We start from the raw sequence: 21805 nt of genomic DNA on the forward strand, positions 1-21805 counted from the left end.
CAGCTGAGGTGGGAGACTCTGTCCATAGGACAACAATCAGTCGTATATTGCACAAATCTGGCCTTTATGGAAGAGTGGCAAGAAGAAAGCCATTTCTTAAAGATATCCATAAAAAGTGTTGTTTAAAGTTTGCCACAAGCCACCTGGGAGACACACCAAACATGTGGAAGAAGGTGCTCTGGTCAGATGAAACCAAAATTGAACTTTTTGGCAACAATGCAAAACATTATGTTTGGCGTAAAAGCAACACAGCTCATCACCCTGAACACACCATCCCCACTGTCAAACATGGTGGTGGCAGCATCATGGTTTGGGCCTGCTTTTCTTCAGCAGGGACAGGGAAGATGGTTAAAATTGATGGGAAGATGGATGGAGCCAAATACAGGACCATTCTGGAAGAAAACCTGATGGAGTCTGCAAAAGACCTGAGACTGGGACGGAGATTTGTCTTCCAACAAGACAATGATCCAAAACATAAAGCAAAATCTACAATGGAATGGTTCAAAAATAAACATATCCAGGTGTTAGAATGGCCAAGTCCAGACCTGAATCCAATCGAGAATCTGTGGAAAGAACTGAAAACTGCTGTTCACAAATGCTCTCCATCCAACCTCACTGAGCTCGAGCTGTTTTGCAAGGAGGAATGGGAAAAAATGTCAGTCTCTCGATGTGCAAAACTGATAGAGACATACCCCAAGCGACTTACAGCTGTAATCGCAGCAAAAGGTGGCGCTACAAAGTATTAACTTAAGGGGACTGAATAATCTTGCACGCCCAATTTTTCCGTTTTTGATTTGTTAAAAAAGTTTGAAATATCCAATAAATGTCGTTCCACTTCATGATTGTGTCCCACTTGTTGTTGATTCTTCACAAAAAAATACAGTTTTATATCTTTATGTTTGAAGCCTGAAATGTGGCAAAAGGTCGCAAAGTTCAAGGGGGCCAAATACTTTCGCAAGGCACTGTATATATATATTCGTCAACTTTGTTATATCTCTCAGATTTAGGACAGACACTTTCCATGTAGTGAATATGTTATTCAATGCATTTGTATCGGCTATTAGCAGTAAGGACGATACAAACCCCTCGGCCTAGACAGGGCTTAGACTCTTGTGGGTTAAAAAGCTTGATCATTCCAAAGTGCAACTAGTGCTGTGGACAATAAAAGGCCACGCTAAAATGTGCAGTTTTGTCACACCACACAACGCCACAGATGTCTCAGAGCCAGAGACTGAGAAGAATAGGAGCAAGGAAAAACGCTGGTTGACTTGTTTTGAGGGAGCGTGCAATTGGCATGCTGACTGCAGGAATGTCCACCAGAGCTGTGGTCAGAGAATTGAATGTTTATTTCTTTACCATAAGCCGCCTTCAATGTCGTTTTAGAGAATTTGGCAGTATGTCCAACCGGCCTCACAACCACAGACCAAATATATGGCGTCGTGTTGGCTGTAGGGTTATGGTGTGGGCAGGCATAATCTACGGACAACGAACACAATTGGATTTTATCAATGGCAATTTGAATGCACAGAGATACCATCACGAGATCCGTAGGCCCATTGTCGTGCCATTCATCCACCGCCATCACCTCATGTTTCAGCATGATAATGCATGGCCCCATGTCGAAAGGCCTGCATACTCACCAGACATGTGATCCATTTAGCATGTTTGTGATGCTCTGGATTGACGTGTACAACAGCGTGTTCCAGTTCTCACCAATAATCAACAACTTCACACAGCTATTGAAGAGGAGTGGGACAACATTCCATAGGCCACAATCAACAGCCTGATCAACTCTATGCGAAGGAGAAGTGTCACGCTGCATGAGGCAAATGGTGATCACACCAGATACAGACTGGTTTTCTGATCCACGCCCCTACCTTTTTTTAAGGTATCTGTGACGAACAGATGCATATCTGTATTCCCAGTCATGTGAAATCCATAGATAAGGGCCTAATGAACATATTTCAATTGACTGATTTCCATAAATGAACTGTAACTCAATAAAATCTTTGAAATTGTTGCACGTTGCGTTTATATTTATGTTCAGTACACATTTGAGTGTATTGACTTACCTGTTTCTCTGACGGCAGGGGTCTGGTTCTGGGAAGGTGTTGGAGTGCAGTGGTTCTTCTTGTTGACCTGCTTTGTACACTGGGTAACAAACAGTCATTTATACAGTAGGAGAAATTGCACACAAAGGGTATCAGTGTTTACCATCATACTGTACATAATGAATAAAAAATTATCTTAAAAATGTGTATTTTGATGACATATGTACCTTTGGGTTGAGTCCACAGAGAGCGCTGAATCTTCCTCTCTTCTTTTCCTTTCTACCAGTTGTTGGAAGCCCAGAATTACCTACCTCGTCACTGCCAAGTGCATTGCGTGATGACAACTGGGTCATGGAGGGAGGTGAAGAGCTAGCCTCATTGCATTTCGTTAGTAGTTCCCTAGTTAATGATTTGACCAGGGCATCGTCAAATGCATAATCCGTTGACTTCATTGCAACCTGGAGCATCTTCTCTGACCCAAATTCTTGAAGAAGCCCCTTGTAGACAGCCTTGAAAATCTTTTTGATTTTCAGATTCTGGGGGTAGGCTTGAGTTGGTTCAAGGCCTGAGGTGCCACAGAACTCAGACAGAATCCTCTTTGTGAGAACTCTTGATGTTTCACCAATGTCAGAGGATTCCAGTAATGTGAAAGGGGTGATCATTGACAGCAATCTAACAATCAGTAAAAGTACCAAAGAGGTGTAGTCATTGCTAGTGGAGTCAAATGATGCATGTGAATCAGAGTCCATGGCTGATGGAGTTGATGGATGCACAGAGGCACTAGACATCTCCAGATCTTTGTTGTCCATCTTGGATTCCACCTCTCCTAAAATTTGAATATCCACAGTTCCACCGTTGTGTGTGCTGCTGCCAGACAGAGAGGGTCTAGGCAATGATTTGGCACTAGACTGACGGCTAGTGGTCATGAGAGCCGGTCTGTCAGAGTCAAGTGTTCCAGCATCAGTTGGGGACAACCCATTGATTATGTTCATCAACTCTGATAATTCTTCTGATGAATTGGAGGCCACAGAACAGGTATCCATGACCTGATTGACCATTATATTGGTGAAAAGGCTCTTTGTGTCACAGTAAACCTGTGAGGAACTAACGGAGATGGCAGAAGAGCTCGGGATAAGCCGACTTGTGTCCTGCAGAGAACCATCAGAGATGATAGTTTGGCAGAAATCGGATCCTTGTGATGGTGGAGGAAGCCAGAAGACAATCTGCTGTAGCAGACGTTTTATTGACTCCGTAGCAAAGGAGTACACAAGGTCAGATGGAAACTCCCTGGATTCTTCAGAAGCATTCAATCCTGTCTTCAGCTTCAAAAGAATAGAGTCAGACACGCTCTTGCCAGCTGGCACAAAAAGAGCCTGGGGGGTGTTGTGACTCTTTATGAGCTCATAAACTTTGTCAGTGAGCTCATGTGAGAAGTTCTGAAGACCGTCCCTGGGGCTGAGTATCGCAAGTCTTCTTGTAAAAGAAGTGACATCATCTGCAGTGGCTATGTGTTCCATATCTTCTCTTGGAATGACCTCCATAACAATGTCAACTATGGCAGAGATGGTTTGCCTTGTGTAATTTGTTGACCCTTGTGAATGAGTTGAGGAGTCACTCATATCAATGACCGAACTCCTAATGATAGGACAATAGATTTCAACAGGCCACTCATCAGAGACTGGAGTGCCTGGAAGAGAATTTGTAAAATCACTCTGGGACCCTCTGGTCATGGCAGAGGTGATGGACAGGGAGGACTTTGAGGAGGATGGCCGGTGTATCTCGTGTCTATCAGTTCTCACCATGTCAACATCCTCCAACATGGAGCCCACGATGGAACGAGTCAAGAGGCCTTTCTCTGAGGTGCTCATCCTCTCTGACATAGACACTCTCCTCTGGATTGTCATCAGAGTCTGACTAATTAAGGCTTTGGAATAATTGACCATGCTGGTCTGGCTGCCTTCATGTTCACTGTAAGTCATTTGTGTAGAAGTAGCTGTTCTGCATATGGATTCGGCATGTTTGGGGGCCTCAACCACATTGTCTAGGAGGACCGGTTGTTGCTGGGCAAAAAAATCCTTGACCTTGATGAACACATTGTTGAACAGGTTTACAGTGCCTGGCCAAATGATCTTTCCTTTCACATTGGCCCCGTTCTGAACACTGACAGGAAGGGTTGAAGCTGACAGGGATCTCTCTAACTGGCCAGACACTGAAGCATCAGACATTTTAGTCATCTGGGTGAAGCTATTAAGGTCTTTAGTGATGCTTATGACGATGTTGGATGCTGCAGAATTGGTGTGCAGAGAAGAGGTGAACAAAGGTGGAGTTCCACTCTTCTGAAGGATTTTGATATCTCTATCATCACCATCGTTACTGGACTCTGCACAAATGTCTGCACTTCTACCATCAAGGCTGGTATTTACAATGCCAATCAACCCTGATTGAAGGATCCCACCAGCCATATGTGAGGCTTTAGTGTGAAACTCCTCAGTACATAGTTTGTCAAAGGCTGTGGATTTAAGACTTCTAGAGGATGCCTCCTCCTCATCATTGTTGATCTCACCATGCAAATTGTCCTGTGTATTGACAGCATAGTCATCAACAGATAAATATGATTTGGAGGCGGCAAGGACGTCAATCTGAGAAACAACGGCATCCAAAAGCTTGGACAGGTCTTCTGTATCTCCTTTTAGGCTATAGAGGCATTTCTCCATGGATTCCTCAGATTGATACACAGTGAGGATCTGACTAATGACCTCCTTGGTACAGGTTTGAAGGTCTGCTTGGATTTCAAGAGAATCACTATTACAAGTCACCTGAGAATCTAAACTTTCACTAGGAGCCTGTTTGAGAGTCTCATCATGTATTGGTGTAACACCATCGATGACCTTTACAGAGTCTTGGCAGGGAGTGAGAAACCGCCTCAGCATTTCTCTAAATCTATGATATATAATACGAGCAGCAGAAAGGGTGCTTACTTTTGAAATTCTGACATTTTCAGAGTCATGTGCCTGCATGGACTGAACAACAGTCTCCACATCTGTTACAAAAGTGTCCAGCAATTTAGATGCTTCAGAGTCTCCCAGTAAGCTGTTTGTAAAGGGGTTGACATATCTCAGATCTTCACTCACTGCCTTTCTAGCCTTTGTCTGGAAAGACACACCGGAGAGTTTCTTCATATTTATAATTGGAAGACTCTGGGTAGATTCACTGTTGGTGGTGCTGTCCTGCAGACCAAGTGGAAAAGTGAGATGGGAGAGACATTGTTCACTGTCTAACAACTCAGATGGTGAGGGGGAACAAGAACTGGTGAAATCATTCAAGTCAGACATGATGCCATCCACAAATAGAATGGCCTCCAGAGACTCTTCAGAATCACACTCTCCAACAGAAGATGAGAACTTCTTCATCACCTCAGTCTTATACAAGACTAGAACCTGGCTGGCAATCGCTTTTGTGGTGTCAAGGAGGACTTGGTTTTGCAAATACTTGTTGAGAGCCAAGAGAGGTTTTGGGGTCTCACTTTGTCCTTTTTGTTCATTCATAGATGAGGGGGTTATTAAAAGTGGTTTACAAGAAATGGAGTCCGATGTGTCAGCCTCACCATTACTGGAATGACCGACGTCCAGGCACAAAGTTGGAACCATTGTGAAAGAATATTTTGTGCTCCCCACAAATGTACTTGCGAGATACCCTTTTTCTAGACAGGTAAGAAGCCTCTTCAGCGTATTTTTTATGTCGTAGTAACAACCAACAGTGTAAGACCAGATCTTACTTTGATGGTTTTCAAGAAGGATCTGCTCGCCCTGTGCAGGGGAGCAGGATGCCCTGATAGACTGGGTAAGATTGTCCATGTCTGAAACAAAGGTACTTACCAACTCAGAGGCCTCAGGGTCAACCATAAGGTCTCTGATCTCACCTATCCTAGGAGTTGGACAAGATGATGTAGTGCCAGAACAACATGATGTACAAACCCTGAATCTTTTAACGATCTCCCGGATCGATTCAGTGGCCTTGGTCTGAAACTCCTCAGTGAGTAGTCTATCCATACTTTGTGTTGACAGACGAAGACTAGATTTGGCACCTTTGATATTGAGGTTGCTCTCTCCTTGTTTTAGCATCTCCTCAGGACTTTTACAAGCTTCAAGCATCTTCATATGGTCAGCAACAACACAAAGCAGTTCCCTCTTGTCAGGTTCATTTTTCTCCTTATTGCTGAAGTTCAAAACAGTGCCACTGAGGGCTGTCATGACCTGTCCTGTTAAATGTGTCATGTCCACCTCAACACCATCCTCTCTGAGAACAACACTCTGCTCAACACTCTTCCCATTAATGTACATCTGAAGTATGTTGGAAACACCAGACACCATCTCCTCAACCACCTTGGTGCTGGAGACACCACCACTGGCAAAAATGACAGGGGACATTCGCCCAGAGACGGGAGTTTGGATGGCCACAGAGATTATGGAATTGACCTTCTTTGACACTTCTCCAACAATAACCCGGGATAGACTTTGAGTGTCTACCTGGCCCTCTCTTTGGAAACAGAGGACATTGTTCAGCGACTCTTTGAAGGAATCCTGGACACCAGTGAGGAGACTGTCCTCAGTAATCCCAAAAAAGTCCCTGAGTGGCTCAGATGATATCGACTCACCATCTCCCTGAGTATTTGGCAACACTGTCTGAGACCTTTGAGAATACAAAGCAAACAATACAGCATTCCATATTCAATAGTAGACACGGTAGTGACATTAATACATCATTCAGTAATCAGTTAAACTGGTCATTAAGAGTAAACTGTTATACAGATAACAAAACATATTTTCACAAAATGGGTTATGAATAGTTAGGTGAAACCGGTTTCTTTAGGAATGACTGAACATACCCATTACGAGAGGAGCTTGATTTGGCCGTGCAAGACCTTGAGGATTTGCTGCTGCCTCTCTTGCGAACCTTCAGGTTTGTGCTAGAGGATCTCTCTGATTCTGTCAGAGACTTGCTGGATACTGGAGACACATGGCTGTATATCTGTACAAAACGGAAAATTGCAGGGATGATGACCTCCAGGATGGCCTCAGATACAAACCGCACAATCTCCAGGCACATCTCTGCAAGCAATGCCCTCATCACCTGTAGGACCGAAACAGTGTAGGTAGATTACTCATAGCCGGGCTCTGAAACCAAGCTCCTCGAAGAGATACCAACAATCTCACATATGTTCATGAGAATCATGAAAGTGGCATACATTGGAAAGCATGAAAAGCAGTAGGCTACTAAAAAGCTATTTGAATGAAACTGTTTGTGATAATGTGGATGATACTGTAGATAGATAAAAGGTTTGTATCTAATATTCTTGAAACATCTATTAATATATCTATGAATCATTTTCAGGGTTAAGGGACTTACAGGGTCCATCCTGCCAATGCTTAACTGCCTCCATTGCCTATAGGAGATAATTAGATGTTTTTAGCACCAAAAAGCACACCAACACACATACAATTTATAAAATCCTCCAGATGACATTGCATTCAAATACTACAATAGAAGTTTGGACATACTCCTCAGTAAGTTTTTCCAGAAACCGGATGATAATCGGGTTGAAAGCATCCGGATCGATTGGCGGGAGGTCAAGAGCCCTGGTCTGACAGGCCCTGGAGACACACTCACTTAGGATCTTTTCATTAGATTGTCCCTGGTGAGATGTCCCCTGAACTGCCATCCCAGAGAATTCCACAGATGTAGAGGGACCTGTGTGCAAAGCAGCATTCACCAAGGTAAAGAAGTCAGAAAACATGTAACCTTCTGAGGCAAATATGTATTAGCCAACTTTGTGTACTTTGTGAAGTTAAGTAGCCAAGAAAGTATAACATGTGCACTCTGCTATTAGTCCTCTGCTCAATAGATATCCATACTAAATTACATTTACATGCAAAAGGATTACATTCAGTGAAATTAGAGTTTAATTTATGACCTGCATCAGTGATCTGCTCCACTTTGTTTCTCTTGGTCCTCTTGGCCTAAAAAGACAATACAGTCAATGATATACACGTAGATACTGTATGAAGCCATTCCAATACAGCCCTTTGAGTAGAGCAAGGGTAAGACTGATTGCAGGGCTGTCCCCGACAAAAAATAATATTTGTCGACCGAGAGTCATCCTGTTCTAATGTTAAAATGTATTTTTCCATATCAGACACAGCCTATGTGTTTGAAAACAATCACCTACATAGGCACTGAGCTTGGCTGATGCTTTAAGCACACTGTTTGACACACAAATGACTCAGGAAAGAGCCCGATGGTGACACTGTATTATTACAGCATAGCAAAGATTAAAAACAGCCGAATCTGTGAAATGGCTTAATTCAACATTTTGCCGGTGCATGAGGCTTGGTGCTCACAGAATCAGTAGTCTATTAAACAAATACTCAAACAGGCAACAGAAGCTATATCTGTCTTACTCCTGTATATATGTATACAGTACCAGTCAAAAGTTTGGACACACCTACTCATTCAAGGCTTTTCTTTATTTGTACTATTTTCTACATTGTAGAGTAGTAGTGAAGACATCACAACTATGAAATAACACATATGGAATCATTTAGGTACCAAAAAGTGTTAAACAAATCAAAATATATTTTATATTTGAGATTCTTCAAAGTAGCCATCCTTTGCCTTGATGGCATTTTTGCACACTCTTGGCTTTCTCTCAACCAGCTTCACCTGGAATGCTTTTCCAACAGTCTTGAAGGAGTTCCCACATATGCTAAGAACTTATTGGCTGCTTTTCCTTCACTCTGTGGTCCAATTCATCCCAAAACATCTCAATTGGGTTGAGGTTGGGTGATTGTGGATGTCAGGTCATCTGATGCAGCCCTCCATCACTCTCCTTCTTGGTCAAATAGCCCTTACACAGCCTGGAGATGTAATTGTCCTGTTTAAAAACAAATGATAGTCCCACTAAACGCAAACCTGATGGGATGGCGTATCACTGCAGAATACTATGGTAGCCATGCTGGTTAAGTGTGCCTTGAATTCTAAATAAATCACAGACAGTGTCATCAGCAAAGCACCCCCACACCATCACACCTCCTCCATGCTTCATGGTGGGAACCACACATGCGGAGATCATCTGTACACCTACTCTCACAAAGAAATTTTTTGGAATTTGGACTCATCAGACCAAAGGACAGATTTCCACCAGTCTAATGTCCATTGCTCGTGTTTCTTGGCCCAAGCAAGTCTCTTCTTATTATTGGTGTCCTTTAGTAGTGCTTTCTTCGCAGCAATTTGACCATGAAGGCCTGATTCACGCAGTCTCCTCTGAACAGTTGACGATGAGATGTGTCTGTGACTTGTACTCTGTGGAAACATTTATTTGGCCTGCAATGTGAGGTGCAGTTAACTCTAATGAACTTATCCTCTGCAGCCGAGTTAACTCTGGGTCTTCCTTTCCTGTGGCGGTCCTCATGAAAGCCAGTTTCATCATAGTGCTTCATGGTTTTTGCAACTTGATGGTTTTTGCACTTGATGAAACGTTCAAAGTTCTTGAAATTTTCCGGATTGACTTTCATGTCTTAAAGTAATGACGGACTGTTGTTTCTCTTTGCTTATTTGAGCTATTCTTGCCTTAATATGGTCTTGGTCATTTACCAAATAGGGCTATCTTCTGTCTTGGCTCAAACTGATTGGCTCAAATGCATTAAGAAGGAAAGAAATTCCTTTACTTAATTTTTTAACAAGGCACACATGTTCATTTATGAAATGCATTCCAGGTGACTACCTCGTGAAGCTGGTTGAGAGAATGCCAAGAGTGTGCAAAGCTGTCATTAAGGCAAAGGGTGACTACTTTGAAGAATCTCAAATATAAAATAGATTTTGATTTGGTTAACACTTTTTTGATACGTACATGATTCCATATGTGTTATTTCATAGTTTTGATGTCTTCACTATTATTCTACAATGTAGAAAATAGTAAAAAATAAAGAAAAACCCTTTTAACTGGTAATATATGGATGATTTACAAAGCCAGGCACATTTAACAATTAGGCTATTGATTATAGACCTAATTTAGTTGGGTTTTCCTCTCTCCTCAATTTTCTTAGACAATTAGGCTAAGGCCAGGGCTGTTTCCCCGTCTCTGCTGCTGCTGCTGCCTCTGCAACATTGTTCTCAATCCCAATATGCTGGTTAACTTTGCTATTATGCACATAGCAACATAGGAAAGGGCGGCAATTCTACGGAGCACTGAAGATTATGTTTCAGAACCACGGACAGCGACCGTATCCAATGCAGGAGAAAGCGCATTTGTTATAAAATAATATTTGATTTATTAGTGTTGCACCATTATTGTTACATAATATAACCATATACAATTTCAGTATCACGTCTTAGCGTGATGGACTATGCCATCCCTGTGGCCTTGGCAATGGATTAGTCAACTGAGACAGGCGCGAATCAGACAGGTGTCCATGTGCACCATGAAGAAAAAAATAACTTTTGCGACTGCTCGACTTAAGAAATCCCAGTCAACCAACAGCCTATTGACCAAACTGTCGACCAAATGGGGTCAGCCCTAGATTTACTATTAGGAGATAAAAGGGTATTGCATGGGCAATTTACCTTCCTCAGAGCAACATGCTATAGGGGCAGGTTATAGATATGAAAGATATCACAAATATCCACATCTCTGCTCAATCTATTCCCTTACCTTGACTTTATTTCTCTTCACGGCATCCTGCTCCATCTGAGGCAGGGGATTCTTCTTCACCTTATCCTCATCTTCATCACTCTGATTATCAACAAAATCTCTCTCGGCTGCATCAGTATCAGTGCTCTGTTCAACTGTGGACCTGTTGGCACTGGTCCTCCTCTTGGTCTAAAAAGACAATACAGTCAATGACATACTGTATGTTGCCGTTGCTATACAGGCCTTTGAGAAGAGCTACAGTAAACAATTGGTGATTGAATATTAAGAGATGGAAGTCTGTTGTAAGGACAATTCACCCTCCAACCTCACAACAACATGTTATATGGCATATTGGACAGGTTTAAAGTGTGGACATGTAAGACCCCAGATTTCCCTTTCTCTCCTCAGTCTATTCTCTCACCTTAACTTTTCTCCTTGTCACAGCCTTCAGCTCGATCTGAGGCAGGGGATCCTTCACTTCACTATCTTCTGGATAGTTTAAACCCAGGATATCATTCTTCATTTTCTGGACTTGACCTTCCAAACTTTGATGATCATGTGGATCCTCTTCGTTTAAACTCTGGAAGAAAAAAGACCATTCTTTAAATGCTCATGGATATGGACAATATACCACAGCTAAGAGCTGTTCTTACACATGACACAACGCACAGTTATTATAAAATGGTTACCAACTTAATTAGGAAAGTAAAAATAAATGTTTCGTCATACCCGTGGTATATCCATACCCGTGGTATACGCTCCGATATACCACAGCTTTCAGCCAATCAGCATTCAGGACTCAAAACAACCAGTTTATAATGTCCAATATATTTAAAAAATGTACAGGACAGGTTTTCGCTATAAATACACATAGATCCTAATGCCTGATATCAAGATTCATAATTAATGCGTTATGGAGTCACTTATTATTATTATTATTATTATATTTTCGGTAGAATTATGATAAATAGCCTACTGCTGTTATCTTTGCAAGGATCATATTTCAAATCAAATCCATTTATATATCCCTTCGTACATCAGCTGATATCTCAGAGTGCTGTACAGAAACCCAGCCTAAAACCCCAAGCAGCAAGCAATGCAGGTGTAGAAGCACGGTTTGATGTATAGGTTATTAAAAATGATAATATTAGCGGCACATTAACGTTAGCCCACACCGCCACCCAGCTGCCACTACTTGTGGCTCCCCTACCGTCATGTCCTGTAAACCCTGTGGTTCCTGCTGCAGCATAAAAAAAGACGGTGCAGCGGTTCCTGCACCACTGCATGGGGCTTCTCTGTTAGCAATTCATAGGCTTACCTTATTATCCTCCATGGTTAAAGTCTATGGCTGGAGCCTATGTTCCCATCATGTAAAACTTTACCAAGTGATTACCAAAGAGAGAAACTATCGCATTATATACGGTAACTCAGCCAACGTCATAATGTGAATGCACTTTGACGTAATAAAACAACTTCAGGGATGATCTGTCAATCAATGCAATCAGCGACGCAATACTGGATCCCCATACCACTAAAAAGACCACTCGAAACAATAAATACTGGTGTATTAGCTACGTTTCCGTTTTTTGTACAATAATGTGATGAGACAACAAATAAATAAGTAAACAACAGCCGACACCAATGATGAGCAATACATAACATTGTAAATAAGAATGTGTTCTTAACTGACTTGCCTCGTTAAATAATGTTAAATCATTTAATAAAATAAAAATAACAAATCAAATGCAGTAATTTGAGATGAACGCTTGAGGGCGACTACAAACCAGTTTTGAATAAACGAGGACAGAAGCATTACATGTGTTGTTGGGTCAGAGGCGAAGGGTCAAAGTTGAAATGAGAAAAGATGGTGGCCCACGCAGAAATACACGTGGTTCAGCAAAATAAACTTCAGAGATAGTTATTACAAATTACATGAGCTAAACGTGAATTAACAAGTATGGAATGGATGCAAACTGTAGCCCTGGCTAGCTACTGTGGCTAGCACGTTAGCTAACGTGTTACTGTATAGCTACAACAAGTATTCTAATCTTGAGAGAAACTCTTCTTGTCTGTGGTCCTGTAGCTCAGTTGGTACAGCATGGCGCTTGCAACGTAAGAATTATGGGTTCGATTCCTGGGAGCACCCATACATAAAATGTGTGCATGGCCATTGCTTCGTCCCACAACAAACTATTGTTTATACAGACGACTCGTTGCAGAAGCTTCTGTACGTGTAGCCTTGCGTCCTTGATCAACCAACTCAAACGAAAATAACTTCTCCACTTAACAACGCCATATTCAGTATCTCTAGGAACAATACTTTGCGGGACGAAGCAAGCATGATCGTCGCTTTGGGTCAAAGTTATTGCTAAATGGCTTATACAGGGAGGCTGAAGAAATTCGGCTTGTCACTAAAAACGGTCACAAACCTTTACAGATGCACAATCGAGAGCATCCTGTCAGGCTGTATCACCGCCTGGTACAGCAACTGCGCAACGTATCACCGGGGAAAAACGACCTGCCCTCCAGGACACTTACACCACCCGATGTCACAGGAAGGCAAAAAAGACCATCAAGGACAACAACCACCCGAGCCACTGCCTGTTCACCCTGCTGTCATCCAGAAGGCGAGGTCAGTACAGGTGCATCAAAGCTGGGACCGAGAGACTGAAAAACGGCTTCTATCTCAAGGCCATCAGACTGTTAACCAGCCATCACTAACATTGAGTGGCTGCTGCCAACACACTGACTCAATCTCTAGCCACTTTAATAATTACAAATATGATGTAATAAATGTGTCACTTATATTATATATATATTATAAATGTATATGTACATATTCCTATTCATTCCTTTACACTTGTGTGTGTATAAGGTAGTTGTGAAATTGTTAGATTACTTGTTCGATATTACTGCACGGTCGGAACTAGAAGCACAAGCATTTACACTCGCAATAACATCTGCTAACCATGTGTATGTGATTTGATTGAATGTTTTCCCCATAAAACCTACCACTGCTTTGATTTCTAATTTGATCATTATTGGTTTATGCTGTGTTAAAATTTGTGTTTAAGCAATAAACAAATTTAAAAAAGAAACTCCTGGTTGTAAACTGATTGCAGTAGCTATGTTTTTGGTATCGCTCATGTCATACTGCGTGTCATTCCTCAACTGTCTGGATTTTACATTCATTTTGGATCTCCACCAAACTGACACACTAAATTAACTAACTGTTTATAACTATGCTATAATCCCACTGAAACATGAACAAGCCTCATTCAGATGATTTTATATGGTCCTTTACACACCAGCTCCGTGGGAAAATTGGATCCTGGCCAAAGGCACAAGTTCATTCAACAGGTGTGAGACATCGAGGATGAGTTTTTAACAATATTAATGTCAACTGCCATATGTTGATGTACATGTCCAACTGGTTTCCTCCTATTTTCAGACTACTGATACCAGACTAGTGTTTTATCACGTGGCCACAGATACTCCCCTATTCTGTCAGTGGTTCCAGATCTACAACAGACAACTGTGTGCGAATAGCATACAGTATTGAGAAACAGAGAATTAAAATTCCATTGTTATGAGAAAATCATACTTTTTTTAAGTGTCTTGTGCCATCCCAAACAAAGTACAATAAAATGAAATTGAAATGAAAGCTAAAGGGAATATGCAGTAGGGTTGATAAAGGTCAAGATAAGTTTGACTGGGACTAAAGGAAGCGTAGGATGTTTGGTAATATTTGGCATCCTAAACTTGTTTACATGTGACAAAGTAGGCTACAGGACCATATAGTGCTTCTACCCAAGTGGTGGCCCATCATGTCTTTAGGAGCTACAGTCTTTTTCATTTTTTCCAACCAGGCATTAACCAAGACATATAGCTAGAATGTTATGGAGTGATATTAGTGCCAACACAAACTGAATTTCAGATTCAACATCATATCGCTCCATAGCCTCTAGTGTGCCTGGTTTGGCCAAAGATTACTACACATTGTGGCCCTCCAGGAAAAATACCAAACTCTCTTTGAAGTCTCTGACTTCCTCCCTATAGGCTGTCTCATCGTCGTTGGTGATCAGGCCCTACCACAGTTGTGTCATTGGCAAACTTAATGATGGTGATGGAGCCGCAGGTAAACATGGAGTACAGGAAGGGCCTAAGCAGGCACCCCTGAGGGGTCCCCGTGTTGAGGGTCAGCATGGAGGATATGATGTTGCCTACCCTCACCACCTGGGACGGCCTGTCAGGAAGTCCAGGATCCAGTTACAAATTGTTGCCTACCCTCACCACCTGGGGGCGGCTCATTAGGAAATGACAGGATCCAGACGCAACTGGTTTCAAGTGGCCAAGAGAACTCATGTGATCTCCGACTGCTAGCGAGTGGACGAACTGGGAATCAGACAAGGGAACATTTACATCAATGTATGGATAGAGACTTCAGCTTTCTTCTCATGTGTATATCCTGTAAAACGAGAAACGTTGCACAAACCCCGCACTTTTAAAATGGCTCTGTTCCTATGGAAATGTGCACATGTTTAGAGAGAGTAATTGGTTACATATTTCATGTCGAACCTAGACTTTCAAATCTCTTATTCCCCAACAACTGACAATTGGGACCTCCCCCCTATCTCGGGCTCTGTAATAGTCACATTTTTTCTGACGATTATCAGAATCCCACAGTTCTTAGCTTTCTAACAGTACTTAACTGGCATTCTGCCCCTGAGCAAGGGAGTTAACCCACTGTTCCCCGGGCGCCGATGACGTGAATGTCGATTAAGGCAGACCCCGCACATCTCTGATTCAGAGTGGTTGGGTTAAATGCGTAAGACACATTTTAGTTGAATACATTCAGTTGTACAACTGACTAGGTATTCCCCTTTCCCTTTCCCTAAGCATGTTTCTGTAAGGACCGAAATGTACTTTATGAGGGCAGTATACAATATTATGCATCGTTTATAAAATGCCACCAGAGGGCGTCAGAGTTGAACAGGTTAAGAACAGCTATGGCTACAGACAAACAGGTATTCGTTGGTATATGTACTTTAAGGAATGAGCAGCAAGATTTCAACAAGCACTTCACCTGTCATTGCAATACAATTCTAACTAGGCCTCTATACAAACAGCAGTAGAGCTAAGTATAGCTTTCCCCCCCAAAAAACACAAAGTTCTACGTAACAAATACCCAGTGTTTTTAATCCAAACCATGAAACAGTGTTTTTACTATGAGGAGAAAACAACCTTTTGTGTCTAAGACACCAAAACCAGTTTGACTTAGGGTAATATATTAACATTCCAGTTTGATCCGGTTAAGATCTGAAGAGTTCAAAAGAGGTTTGAATGTTAAATGCAATGATATACATTCTCAATAAGTTAACACTGTAGGCTGCTGTTGTGTATAGCGTATTAGACTTGGAGGGCTATAGTTCTTTTCTCCAAGGCACAGGTATGGAACAAAACATGCACGGAGGAGGACTAAAATGAACTTCAAAATATCAAGGAAGTGGGATTCAAACATGTGTTAAATCATACAGAAATATGCATGCCAGAGGGACCATTTTGAAACAAAATAGTAAAATCATTTCTTTGTGGGAAGCATTACATACATTTTTGAAATCATACAAATCTGCCATTTCAATGAAAATACAGTACTGCATTCAAAAACCCATCTCGTAGAATTTGATTAGGGTTATTAGTCACAATTTGCAGGAGTAGAAAGGTTCATGTTCCCTTACAGAGTTCAAGTATGCCCCATAACTTCCTCCAGTAGCCTCTAACATCAACCTAACTCCAAACTGCAGTAGTGAGTGAAACTCGTCTATAGTTGATGCGTGATAGTCGTGCTGGTTTGCAGCATATGCATTCTCCATATTGTGTCAACATGCGCCAGACTGTAGAAAACCCACTCAAACGTGTTTCTGTAAAACACGAGTAGCAGCAGAGAAAAAAAAAGATTTCAGTACAAATAAATAGGATCGATTGAGCATGTCACACCTGAAGAAAGGACTCTCACGATGGCCGTCTTCGACACTCTGCCAGCTGACATCCAAGCAGGTGAGTAACACTTAGAGAGCACTCTGACAGGTGTCGTTTGTCATGACATCTTAGCAGAACCTTTCAACTGGCCAGTGTTAAGAAGCTACGGTTTACATCCTCTTTTTTCCCTTAACCGAGGATGTTGCTGTGGTCATCCCGGATGTCACCCCACACCATGCAGAGCTAGGAAAGGGGCAGTCCGGCGATTATTTTGCCGGCTTTGGAGGGCAGTGTGCTGCTGCGCCTGCCACAAGGAAGAGGAGGAACAATATTAATTATTCATCAGACCTTCAGAAATGGGATTGAACCATAGACCATTAAATTATTTGCATTATAATTGAACTCAATTCTGCTTTTCTTCTGTTTACTACTTAATTTCAGAATTTCTATAAACTTTCACATTGTAAGTGTGGAGTAGGTTGTATAAATAAGTGGGAAACATCACAAGTTTGTGCAAAAGCTAATTTCACAACTAAATATACTCATCAGAAAATTTGGGGATTAACTTCAGAGCGCATGCATTTCAAGTATTAGCTCTACCGTAGAGGTACATCCCCTTACTATATAATATCAGGGTTGCCATTTTGAGAACTTTTTTCTTCTTCAAAGTCCTCCAGTGAAAGAACCTTCCCATGGTAACAGCTATCTTTCAGTAAGGCACAGATGGGATTTGAACCCATGATCTTCGGTTTACAAGACCGACGCCTTACCGCTTGGCCACCATATGTTGCAAGATAATTATCAACATTCTGGAAAGTAGTAGTTGTGTAATGTGAATTTGGCACACAAATAACATCTCTGTTTCCTGTGAGAATTTCAACATTCTGGAAAGTAGGAGTTGTGTAATGTGAATTTGGCACACAAATACTCAGTGGAGAACCTTGGGATTGAACCAAGGTACTAAAATAGCATGCACTCCCCCTCTGAGCTTCGATCCAATTTTATTTGCAGATAAAATGCAATATTAATACAATGTACTTTTTATATACACCACTCCATTGAAACTACAATGAAATGATAGCAGCAATTCTAAATACAAGCAAGTATGGACAGTCATCTAACCCATGAACTTCAGTTTTTGAAAATGATGCAATTGAAGTTGGCAACCATGCCACTTCTGTTACATAAATGTACGAACAGGGATTGAACACATGTTCTTCAGATTACAAGAGCAAATTATTTAGCATGTCTCTGTTTCCTGCTGAGAATTTCAACATTCTGGAAAGTAGGAGATGGGCCATTGCAAAAATTTTAATGGAGAAGCTGGGGATTGAACCCAGGACCTCATACATGCAAAGCATGCGCTCTACCACTGAGCTACATCCCCTTTCTGGGAAAGAAATGGTTTTTTCTTATTTTTTTAAATTTCACCTATATTAATCAGGTAAGCTAGTTGAGAACAAGTTTTCATATTCAACTGCGACCTGGCCAAGATAAAGCAAAGCAGCGCAACACAAACAACAACACAGAGTTACAGATGGAATAAACAAGCGTACAGTCAATAACACAATAGAAGAAAAAAAAGAAAGTCTATATACAGTGCGTGCAAATGGAGGTAAGGCAAGAAATAGGCCATAGTAGTGAAGTATTTACAATTTAGCAAATTAACACTGGAGTGATAGATGAGCAGATGATGATGTGCAAGTAGAAATACTGGTGTGCAAAGAGCAGAAAGTATATTAAAACAATATGGGGATGAGGTAGGTAGATTGGGTGGGCTATTTACAGATGGGCTTTGTACAGCTGCAGCGATCAGTTAGCTGCTCAGATAGCCGATGTTTAAAGTTAGCAGTGTTGCCAACACCTCAGTAAGGAAAGTAGCTATTGGCTGTCCTAAAAGTCACTAGAAGTTGCTAAATGATGTCATCGCCTAATTTGCATAATTGTCCATGTAATTGTGATGGACACTGTAGGAGTGAGGAATAACATTGTGGAAGAGACAAAAAGTGAGTAAAATGAAAATGTCTGCAAGTATTCAGAGGGGTCTGAATACTTGCTAAATACACCGACTAAGTCGCTAAGTTGGCAACACTGGAAGTTAGTGAGGGAAATATGTCTCCAGCTTCAGCGATTTTTGCAATTCGTTCCAGTCATTGGCAGCAGAGAACTGGAAGGAAAGGCGGCCAAAAGAGGTGTTGGCTTTGGGGATGACCATTGAGATATACCTGCTGGAGCGCGTGCTACGGGTGGGTGTTGTTATCGTGACCAGTGAGCTGAGATAAGGTGGAGCTTTACCTAGCATAGACTAAAAAGATGACATGGAGCCAGTGGGTCTGGCGACGAATTTGTAGCGAGGGCCAGCCGACTAGAGCATACAGGTCGTAGTGGCCATATCAATACAATTGACCTTTTCTTTACACTGTTCTAATGAAAGTTCATTTCCATAATATCATCTAGCTTCCATAAACGCCGAACAAGGATTGAACCCATGTGCTTCAGTTTACATAAACAGATGACTTAGCACATCTATTTCCTTCTTAAAATGTCAACATTCTGGAAAGTGGGAGTTGTGCAAAAGCTAATTTAATTAGACTCACTTTGACTTTATATAGTGCACCAAGAGAAGGTTTCTTGATTAAGACCATACTGGCTGAGTACGCCTGATCTCGGAAGCTAAGCAGGGTCGGGCCTGGTTAGTACTTGGATGGGAGACCGACCTGGGAATACCAGGTGCTGTAAGCATTTTGTCACTGCCTTGTGGAATTTCAACTCTTTGTCCGTTTTTTCCCACAAGGCTGAAATATGTGCCCTCGCTTTGAAATAAGTAAGCAAGGTTAATGTGTATTTCATCCAACAATCTGTGCTGCAAATTATGGCTACAGTATATGCAATTTCTTCCACTTTTTGAGTGACACAAAGATGCTTATCTAAATGGTGAAAATGCAACAGCTGTTAATCAGACTCACTTTGACTTTATATAGTGCACCAAGAGAAAGTTTCGTGCTTTCGACCATACCGGCCTGAGTCCGCCTGATCTCGTTGTTCTCGGAAGCTAAGCAGGGTCGGGCCTGGTTAGTACTTGGATGGGAGACTGCCTGGGAATACCAGGTGCTGTAAGCTTTTTGTCACTGCCTTGTGGAATTTCAACTCTTTGTCTGTTTTTTCCCACAAGGCTGAAATATGTGCCCTCGCTTTGAAATAAGCAAGCAAGGTTAGTTTGTATTTCATCCAACAATCTGTGCTACATATTATGGCTACAGTATATGCAATTTCTTCCACTTTTTGATTGACACAAAGATGCTTATCTAAATGGTGAAAATGCAACATCTGTTAACCCTTCGAAACAGCCCCTATGACCATTTTAAGGCACATCCGTTTGGCACAGGAAGCTGAACGTGAACACATATCCTCATTGGGGTATGCTTTTACAGAATCCTGAGTTTTAAGTCTATACGTTAAGAACTGACTGATTTACACAAGGTTGAATTCACTATTTCTATCAAACATCAGTTTGGGTATGGAAAAACACTTTTAGGGTGATTTTAACCACTTCCGGTTGCTTCAGGAAGCTTAGAATCAACACAGGTAGACCTCATAGTGGGCTGATGGATTGTCATCGAATACAGGTTCATACGGCATTCATAACCCACATAGGCTTCAGGTTGAATTTAGGGTTGCAGGCAATGTATTCCTAATGGGAGAGAAGTCAGTGAAAACTGTTTGAGGTAGACACCTTCTTTTAACTGTTAAGGGTTAATACTACACGGTCAAGGTTAGGCTTACACAGATCGGGAGGACCTCAGGAATGTACCTGAGGTCGAATTGTGCTTCTCACCCTAACGGTTCTCTCACTGTCACCAAAAAGCAAATGACATTTAGGGCCAGACTTCATTTTGGGCCTACTTTTTCTCATGGTAACTGTGCTTAGACCGAGCGAGCTACAGTCAAGCGGGGCATCTCGTTGAACTTGGCACAGACTAGAGATTATGGGAATACCTTTGCAGGCCGCTAGCATTTCTTAATGAGCATTGATGAAAAACAAGAGCTGTGCTCGAATACCCACACTAACATACTGTATACTACATACTTAATGAGTATATACTGAATATTATATATTATTAGTTCATTTTAGTATACTGTAAATGAACAGTATGCTTTCAATTGCGCGTTCTAGCTTTTCACCTGTCTACCGGAAGGTGATGCTGTTGCTATGCAACCTCTTGCTAGCTATCTAGCATAACAAATGACTGGTTAGACATTATACGACTTCAGGTGTGTTCTTAAATTCAATCAGGAGTTCCAGAATGCGCTCATGAATTCAGAGCTTTGTCAGATTGTCTGTTTGTAAATTCAGAGCAGAGTAGACAGCCAGAGCGAATTTACAAAAGCACCCGAATGTCCATTGAGAACGCACAATGACTATACCATTTAGCTAAACTCAGAATGACGGGAATAATCACGTCAAACATTGGGTAGTTAGTTAGATAGCCTATAGTTATTATACTGTCAAGTTTTATCTATAAGTAGCCAACTAACGTTAGGTATCTAGCTAACAACATACCGGTACATACTGCTGTACTGATACGCTATGTGGTTCGTAAGACCAGTGTAGCTAACAAATTGTCAGCCAATATAACGTGTAAGTTAACTTATTTAAAAAGTAATTACTTTATTACATTGCTCAACATTTTCTTAATATTTGTCATAATTAGTTAAAGCAATGAATTTGTATCCGCTCTCGTTGTACTTCGACTGCATATTTTCCGCCATTTCCAACAAATCTGGAAATTTCCCATTTCCTGAAGAATTGCATTATTGGCCCTAAAGTACTGAAACAGTGTCCTCTTCGTGTATTCCTCATATTTTGGTGAATTTAGTACGACATCCTGGAACATTTGGCATACTAAATATATCCATAGTATTTTTTTATTTCTATTTTATTTCACCTTCATTTAACCAGTTAGGCTAGTTGAGAACAAGCTCTCATTTACAACTGCAACCTGGCCAAGATAAAGCAAAGCAGTTCGACACATACAACAACACAGAGTTACAGATGGAATAAACAAACATACAGTAGAAAAAGTCTATA

At 41.4% G+C, this 21805-nt stretch overlaps 2 non-coding genes and 1 pseudogene across 2 annotated transcripts; 1 reads left to right on the forward strand and 2 right to left on the reverse strand.

The window, feature by feature from the left end:
• Positions 1 to 17431: 17431 nt before the first annotated feature.
• trnat-ugu (transfer RNA threonine (anticodon UGU)) lies at positions 17432 to 17503 on the reverse strand. Its single transcript has one exon. It is a non-coding gene; the product is annotated as a tRNA-Thr (tRNA).
• A 528-nt stretch (positions 17504 to 18031) lies between these two features.
• trnaa-ugc (transfer RNA alanine (anticodon UGC)) lies at positions 18032 to 18103 on the reverse strand. Its single transcript has one exon. It is a non-coding gene; the product is annotated as a tRNA-Ala (tRNA).
• A 1615-nt stretch (positions 18104 to 19718) lies between these two features.
• On the forward strand, positions 19719 to 19836 carry LOC116363913 (uncharacterized; annotated as a pseudogene).
• The last annotated feature ends 1969 nt before the right edge of the window (positions 19837 to 21805 follow it).

This window comes from Oncorhynchus kisutch, unplaced genomic scaffold (genome assembly GCF_002021735.2).
Source record: "Oncorhynchus kisutch isolate 150728-3 unplaced genomic scaffold, Okis_V2 scaffold967, whole genome shotgun sequence".
NCBI lineage: Eukaryota > Metazoa > Chordata > Actinopteri > Salmoniformes > Salmonidae > Oncorhynchus > Oncorhynchus kisutch.